This window comes from Macaca nemestrina, chromosome 3 (genome assembly GCF_043159975.1).
Source record: "Macaca nemestrina isolate mMacNem1 chromosome 3, mMacNem.hap1, whole genome shotgun sequence".
Lineage (NCBI taxonomy): Eukaryota > Metazoa > Chordata > Mammalia > Primates > Cercopithecidae > Macaca > Macaca nemestrina.
The window spans coordinates 80,401,315-80,410,063 of record NC_092127.1 but is presented as its reverse complement, the minus strand read 5'-3'; the positions used below and the strand labels follow the sequence as shown (position 1 = coordinate 80,410,063).

At 39.3% G+C, this 8,749-nt stretch overlaps 1 long non-coding RNA gene across 1 annotated transcript; it reads left to right on the top strand.

Moving 5' to 3' along the window:
• The first annotated feature begins 948 nt into the window (after window positions 1-948).
• On the top strand, window positions 949-4,486 carry LOC105486274 (uncharacterized). Its single transcript, XR_011620549.1, has 4 exons — window positions 949-1,075; window positions 1,203-1,324; window positions 2,960-3,061; window positions 3,762-4,486. It is a non-coding gene; the product is annotated as an uncharacterized lncRNA (long non-coding RNA).
• Window positions 4,487-8,749: the final 4,263 nt, after the last annotated feature.

Genomic DNA, 8,749 nt, shown 5'->3' with positions numbered 1-8,749 from the left:
TTAATGAAAGAGCTGTTTCAATTAGCACAGCCTAACCAGGCAACTGGAACTTGAGCCCCTTGGATTTTCTCTCTCTCTCTCTCAGCGTACTGGCACTCACTTTGGATTTCAGTTTGTTGGGTGAGTTCATGCTTGCTGTCTTTCCTTTATGAGGCTGTTAAGCTCCTTGAGGAAAGAACCTGGTTTTGCACAACCCATTGTACAGAGCACAGTGTGCACATTGTACGGGTTAAGTAAGTCTTGTTTAAAGGTTGTTTGTATTATTTGCTTATCTTTTTACTTTTATTGTGGAAATTTTAAACATAAGTAAAAGCAAAGTTAATAGTATAATAAACCTCTCCTTACCCATTACCTAACTTCACTTGTTATCAATGTATGGCCAGTCTTGTTTAATCAATGTATATCCTCATTCCCCCGCTCCCAACTCAGGTTGATTTGAAGTAAATCCCAGATGATAAGAAATGTATTTATCTGTAAAGAAATGTATATTTTAGAATAATTATATTTCTTAGAATATAGCTATTAGGCCAAAATTACAATATTCCATAAATATCAGTCACATTTCATAAATTGTTATGAAAGGGAAAATCCTCTAGCTCAGTATTTTCTAGCTCAAATACTATAATTCCTATTCCATTTAAATTATATTATTATTCTTCTCTTGACACGTGTACTTGTGAGGAAAAAGTATTACTACCTAACTTTAGCCAGCCACTTCTGTTTTTGAAGGTTTTTTGTTGCCTTAGACATAGCTGAAAGTTTTTCCTCTGTGACAATCTTGATGTGACAGTTTCAACAGGTTGCAAATGAAGTGACCCTGACACTCCTCACTCAGGACACGTCAATGTGGGACATGTTCTTTATTGTTTGTGAAGGACTGATGGTTCATCTATTGGAAAAACACAAATCAGCTGTCAAAAGGCCTTTATTTGTGCAATAGTTCAGATTACAGCACCATTGGGCAACCCCTGTGAAGGATCATTCACTTTAACTTTCTGAGATGCTGGTATTTCATCACTTTTGTTGAGGTTCCATGTGGTTTGGTTCTCTGGAACTAACAATGGCCCCTGACCAGGTATGTTTTTGGATACAGTGATTGCCATGCTGCTTCCCTTTCTGGTGGGGAAGGGGGTAAAAATTGTGCTGCTCGGGATCATAAATAGCATTAGTTCAAAAATATAACAATTGTTTCTGTTTTTTAGAACTAGGTCTGCTTCTGATTCAAATAAGCAGAGTGAAAGAAAGGCTTTCTTCTCAGAGCACCTGGGCAGTGCCGTATGCCAAGAGGCCATGGAGGACAATGGTGAAGCATGGGGATTCCAGGGTCAGTCTGGGTTTTAATTTGGCCTCCATCACCTATTTGCTATGTGAATTGGGCTATTTGCTTGACTACTCAAGTGCTAAATTTCCTTTCCTGAAATAAAGGGTAATCATAATACCTGGATCATAGGTCATTTATTTATTCAACAAGTATTTAAAGGATGCTGCTAATTGTCAAGTATACTTGCAGGCCCTGGCAATACAGCAGTGGAACAACCATAGGTCCTTAAACTCTCGAAAATTACATTCAAGATTTTATACATACATATATATGTGTATATATAAAAAATATATATACATATATATCACTATATCCTTACCCTCATTTTCCTTTATAACAGTTGTCTCCCAGACATTATATATTTATTTTCACCTATATATATGCATATACATATACACACACACATATTTTATATATAAATGAATCAGGGTATACAATTCACATATATATGCATATATACATATATACACACATATATCATATACATATATACACACATATATCATATATAATACACACATATATCAATATATACATATATACACACATATATCATATATAAAGGAGTTCTATATATAAAGAGGTCTTATATATAAAGGAGTTAACATAGGTAAAGCTGTCAGCAAACATGAGGTGTTACTATTGCTCTCCCTCGCCTGGATCCAAAGGAGTAGGCAGACCATGGCTTAGCTAGGGAGGAACAGACCTTGTTTAAACGCTCGACATGCATCATTGTATGCTTTAGAGGAGGGAATGAACATTCATATTGCTGTGTGTGGCCTTGTGTGCAGCACTTTTAAGTCCTTCAAACAGTTCTATAAGTTGGGTATTTTAAGCCCAAGTTTTAAGAAGATGAAACAGAAAAAGATAAGGAATTTTGCCTACTTTGTGCACATGTATAGCTCTTATACTTTCCTCTCTACATGACATTTCTCACAGATGGTGTTTTTCAGGGAAGAGTTCAAAGGAACCACAGAGTTTGAAACTGTGTGTACAGAACAGGCCATTTGGGTTAGGCATGCCATTTGGCCTGCATTTACCCTGCTCCCTTCTGAGATGATTGATTACAGGTAGTTCTTTATGTCCAGATCTCCATGTGCTATGGCTTGGCGGCCTTGATCTCACCCCATCCACAGATGCTCCCTGAGGCCAAGGCAGTGAGACAGAGACCGACTAGTGGCCTATATCAAGACTAACAGAAGTGAAATGCATTAGACTGTGAAAAATGATTTAATCATATATTTTTAAATGGTGGCTGGTGGCAGCAGACGAGGTAGACCAAGCATTAATAAAAGATGAAAAAGTAGGCAGAGGGGAGGGGAATAGGGGACGTAACAGAGCAGAGATGACTGGATAGCCCAGACTCAGACTGGTGGACTACCAGTCTACCATGGTATTCTAAGTGACTGCACAGCCCAATGATTTGACTGCTAAGAGGGCTTCCTGTTCTTATTTCCCTTTGGTACTTTAAATAAGTCCTCATTAACTGAGGCAACTTGAGCATGGAAACTGAAAGAGCCAAACATTCACATTAGATGATGCTGGGCTACATACATTTACTTTACAAAGCTACAGACAGGTAGGGAAGATAAGTACTGAGCAGGGAACATATCATTCCTTTTCTTGTTCTATATCTAGGCAAGCTCTGGAGAATCTGAGTCAGTGAGGAACACCCTGGAGAATCTGAAAAAGTCTGCAATGCTGAGATGTGATAGGCTTTAACACCCGACAAAGAACTAGGTATGAAGTTTGACTCACAGACCTTCCAGACACACTGGGACCTTTTTAAAAGCAAAGCTTGGGGTGACTCTAGGATTGTGATAAGATGTGGGAAAGTTGTTAGGTCAGACTCCTGACACTGACTTCTGCTGGCTACATAGACACTTGGCAATCGAATTGCCAAGAGTGGAGAGGGCAGTAGAACAGAGCAATGTTGCCTATTTCAAGTCTGGAGAGAAGTAAAACAGGCTCAGATGCTGGAGATGTGTTGCATGAATTGATACCTCTTCAGATTAGGTTCTGTTGAGAAATGAGGTGACTAAATCACCATGCACACTTGGGGAGGCTGTCACCTTCTCAGGGCCTTGGCTTTCTCAGCAGTGAAGAGGGTCAAGTTTGGACAAAGTTGGTCTCCAAACTCACAGCTCTAATAGTCTGTGAGTTCACAGTGAAAAATGTACCAAGTAGGCACCTTGGATTACTTTATCCAGACTGATGATCTCCAGAGAGGGGAATTCCTGGGGATGGATCAAATGCCATGAATATGAAATATATACAATTTTGTAAAAATTCAAGTTATTTTAAACTGGAGCTCTGGAACACTGTTTAACCTCAAGACAAGCAGAAAGTGACTCATGTGGTATTGTGCAAAGCCGAAGACATTGAGGGTGGGTTGAATCTTGTGCAGTTATCTTGACTACAATGCACTTTACCTTTTCAGAAAGCATCTTGCCATCCTTCAAAACTCACTTCTGTGACTTAATTGCTCTCTGCTCAGTGTTTCCATAACGCTTTGTCTAACACTGAGCTTCTAATGTACTGAGTTCGTCTACAAGTCTCCCTCGTCTTCTAGACTTTGAGCTCCTCAAAGGCAAGGACTGGGCCTTATTTATTTTTGCATCCATTATACAATGCCTGTAACCTGATAGCTCTATAAATGTTTGTTGACTGATGAATGATATCTTACTTAAATGTTTATGCTCAGGCTGACACTGAGAGCCAAATCAGAGAGGCAGAAAATTATAATGCAGCCAGTTCCCTAGGAGTTTAATTAAGTCTGAATAGAAATCATCACCAGTTGGATTTGGGAACAAGACTAGGAGGCAAAAGCTAATAAGATTGAGACCTGATAACCTAGTTGAATATTGAAAAAGGACAAAATCCTATTTGCCTCTGTTGATTAGTTAACAGTGATGAGATTGGTAAACTCCTGGGAAAGACCCAGTGTTCTCTGGGTACGTACCAAGCTACTGCAGGGAAGCATGTCGCCAGCAAGTGGTGCTGTGGAATTGGGGTGAAGGTCATTCAGCCTATTCAGCTTCAGTAACACCAGAGCCTACAGGGCACATAGATGGCCTAATCCATCTATGGATTAGGTGTTTTGATGTCAATATTTGGATTTTTTCTTCTTAACAATATGCTAGATTTAATAAATGGTTTTATTTATTTACTTTATTCATTCATTTATTTAGCGAATATTTATAATGAGTGATTATTGTTTTCCAGACATAATTCTAGGCACAGGATGAAACAGTAAATAAATCAACAACATTCTTGTCTTCATGGAGATTATATTCTTGTGTGGAAGTCAGATAATAAACAAATGAGTAAACTATGGGTAGATATGAGAATTGATAAAGAAGAAAAAGGTAGAGAAGGGCAATAGGAGCTCAGGGAGTGGGAAGGTTCATGGTGTTTGATATAGTGGCCAGTGAGGGCCTTATTGAGAAGGTAACTCTTGAGTAAGGAAATGAAAAAAGTGAGAGAGCCCATCATGTGGTCCTTTGGGGAAGGGTAGAAAAAGGAGCAAGTACCAAGGTCCTGAGGTTGAAGTGGACCTGGTGAGTCAAGGATCGTTGAGCAAGCTGGTGTGGTGGAGTTGAGTGAATAAGGGGAGAGAAGCAGGAGAGAAGAGGTTGGAAAGATAACACAGGGTCACATCACATTGGGCCTGGTGGGACATGATAATGACTCGCCTTTTACTTCAAATGAGATGGGATGCCACTGGAGTGTTGAACAGAAGAATAACTCAGCTTGATATATAATATGAATATATATAATATATATATTCACATATATATATATTTTTTGAGATGGAGTCTTGCTCTGTCTTGCCCAGGCTGGAGTGCATTGGTGTGATCTTGGCTCACTGCAGCCTCCACCTCCCAGGTTCAAGTGATTCTCCTGTCTCAGCCTCCTAAGTAGCTAAGACTACAGGCATGTGCCACCATACCTGGCTAATTTAGTATTTTCAGTAGAGATGGGGTTTCACCATGTTGACCAGGATGGTCTCAAACTCCTGACCTCCGGGGATCCACCTGCCTTGGCCTCCCGAAGTGCTGGGATTACAGGCATGAGCCACCGTGCCTGGCCTTGACTTATATTTTAACAGCATCAATTGGCTACTGTTAAAGCAGTAAGAGCAGTAGCTGAGAGATCAATTATGAGGCTAATTGCAATAGATTACAGGAGCTTAGACAAGGGAAGGGACAGTTACAGTGAGGCTAGAAGTGATATGTTTTGAAGCTGAACAAACAAGGGAGATTGAGAATGAGCAGCTAGAAAAGTCAGAAGAAAACAAGGCAAATGTGAAGTCCTGGAAGGCAAGCAAAAAGGTATTTATTTAAGCAGGAAAGAGTGACCCTGCTAGGTCAGGTAAGGTGAGGACTGGGAAATCATCAGGTTTAGCAATGCAAGGTTCACTGGTGACCTTAAAAAGAGTAGTTTCAGGGGAGCAGTGGAGGCGGAAACTTGAATGATGTGTTTGTGATGGAATGCAAGGAGAGAGATCAGATCAGTGGGTATATGCAGTACTTATAAGGACTTTTACTGAAAAGGGATGAAGAGAAATGAATATTAGCTGGTGGGACAAGTGAGATTTAAAAAGTTATTTTTAGATGAGCAAATTAACAATGCATTTGTATGCTGATAGGAGTAATTGAGTAGAGAAAGAAAAATGGAAGACGCAAGTGACAGCGAGGAGAATGCTGGTGCGACGTCCCAAAGTAGATGAGAGAGGATGGCCTTAGCTAGGAGCACAGAAAGTTTTTTCAGCCATAGAAAGAGGAGAGAAAGCAGAATATATTGTGCTGGAGACTGTGGAAGCTCTCTTCTGATGGCTTCAGTTTCCTCAACAGAGGAGGAAGCAGACTGTTCACTTAGTGAGGATGGAGGAAGAGTTGGACATTTCAGGGGAGAGGAGACAACACGACACAGCCCTTTCCTAGCAAAAGGAGGGAATCTCTGCATGATAGGAAGTTAACAGAATGGAACACATTGTCAACGGAGAGATGTAAGCAGAGATAGGACGACAACTGTTGGGATGTCTTGGATGGAATTCAGGTAGTGGGTGGACAGTTTAGTGAGAGTTAAGTGTTCCTTTCTCAAACCTTTAATATTTATTATTTGAGAAACTTTTATCTGGAAAACGTTTTTAGTATTATATGTAAAATCACTGATGTGGTACACAAGTATTTACACACACATAAATGCATATAAATATTTGTATTTATATATTCTAATTTATATAATACTTTCGGAATTCCATCTCATCAAAATATTAACAAAATACTTAACAAAACTCTAAAGATGAAAGAAGCTGAGTTTACCAAAACATGAAAAATTGAAAGTAAGGACTCTTATCTAATAGTTTGAGGGGAATGTCTGCTATTTCATAAGCACTGAAAGCCTCAATAATCTTGCAATAATAAAATTCATAAACTCTCGGCTCTCAAAAAACTGCTGGGAAATTGCCTCATTAACCTTTATAATACCCTCGTGAGGTCGGCAGGAATTTGACGAGATTTCCATTCTCCATAGTGGGGAAATGGAGACAGGGAGATTTGAAGAAAACTGTAGACATAGCTCAAATATAAGTAAATCCTGTGTTGAATCCCATAAGAGTCATCAGTTTGGGGGTATATGAATGAATTACTCTATCAATCACCTTAAGATGAACCAGCCATTTTTAACCCGTATCATAGATTTTAAGAACAAAAAGTCACGTTAGAAGAAATGATGAGAGGGAAGAGAAGAAAAAAATCTAGCGAGCACTTTCCCTTCGAACTCTTTAAACTGTCTCCAATCATAGGTGTCAGAGAATTAAAGACTCATTCTTGTGCAGAGGACAAGAAGTTTGAGAAAAAAAATGAATACTCTAAACAAAAACAGGAATTCTAAAGCTGCTAAAATTAAAGAAAGGAATGAGCATGAGGCCAAACAGGAGAATCTTATGTGAGGTATATAGGGGAATGAAAAGGAAAAAGTTCTGACATTTTGAAGTCTGGGAAAGCTGAACTGACTATATAAATCATGTGTTCTTGAACTGGAGTATGTTTTGTGAGGGGAAAGGTAATGGAAAAACTGATCATCTCGGCCAAGCATGGTGGCTCACGCCTGTAATCCCAGCACTGTGGGAGGCCAAGGTGGGTGGATCTCCTGAGTTCCGGAGTTTGAGACCAGCCTGACCAACATGGTAAAACCCCATATCTACTAAAAATACAAAAATTAGCGTGGTGTCCAGTGCCTGTAATCCCAGTCAATTGGGAGGCTGATGGTGTTAAACCCACTAGGTCCTCAACTTTACATCTTTGAATAAGGAAAGTTTTTCATGAATATCTTTATTTTATTTTATTTTATTTTATTTTTTGACTTTCATAACCTTCCCCAATTCATGAATATCTCGTATACAGAATATCTGGAAGGCAAGTATGAAAACTCCAAGCTTCTATAAGTAGGAAACTTGTCAAGATGACAGCTACAAAATTAATATGCACAGATATAGGTAAATAGAGATCCTTGCTACCCTTTTTTGCACACCTATGAAAATAATAGCAAAGATTTGTGAATTGCTTATTATGGTCCAGTAATTCTGCTAAGCACTTTTTATGTATTTTGTCATTTAATGACCCCAGTAACCCCGAGGGACAAGAAAACTGAGGCTCAAGGAGTTACCTTGACTAACCCAATAAATAAGTAGAGAAGTTGGGATTCCAGTTCTCCCTAACTCCAAAACTGGTGCCTTTTTGCACTTCAGCCCTGCCTACTTTCTGCTGGAGATAAAGATGGAAACACCAGGGCCCCAGGCCCACAATTACCTCCCTAAGGAGACATTCACAACAAATGCTCTTCAGCTTGCAATGAAAGCTTCACTCATCTGTTGCAGTAATTATAACATTTATTTTCTGGAACCTCTTCTAAGTCAAGTCCCATAGGTCCCAGGGAGAGACACATTCCTGTTCTGGAAGTCATGGGGGAGCATTAGCCCTGGCCCCATTGTCACCTCTTGTCACTGAAGTGACCCTGAATGCTTCCCTTCTTAGGCCACACCACCCAAGGTATGGGGAATGATAAGAAAAGAGGCAGTGGGTACAAATTCTAGCACCTGACTAAACTTTAAATTTTAATCCTTTTTAAAGAGGTGTGTGTGTGTGTTTGTGTGTATCCTCTACCCTTTCTCATTCACCAGACCAGGAACTTTATACAGGTGGTTTTTGTTTGTGTTGGTTTCAGAGGCTGATGAGTGTTATCTTATTCCTACTAATGACTTTCAAATCTCCCCCAGGATAAGTACTAGAAGGAAGAGAACCTTATTTATTTATTTATTTTTGTCATACTGTATGCCTGGTGCCTAACTCTGTGCCTAGTATAGAGTAAAAACTCAACAAATGTTTGTTTAATGAATGAATAAATTGGTCAAACTCTACTAGA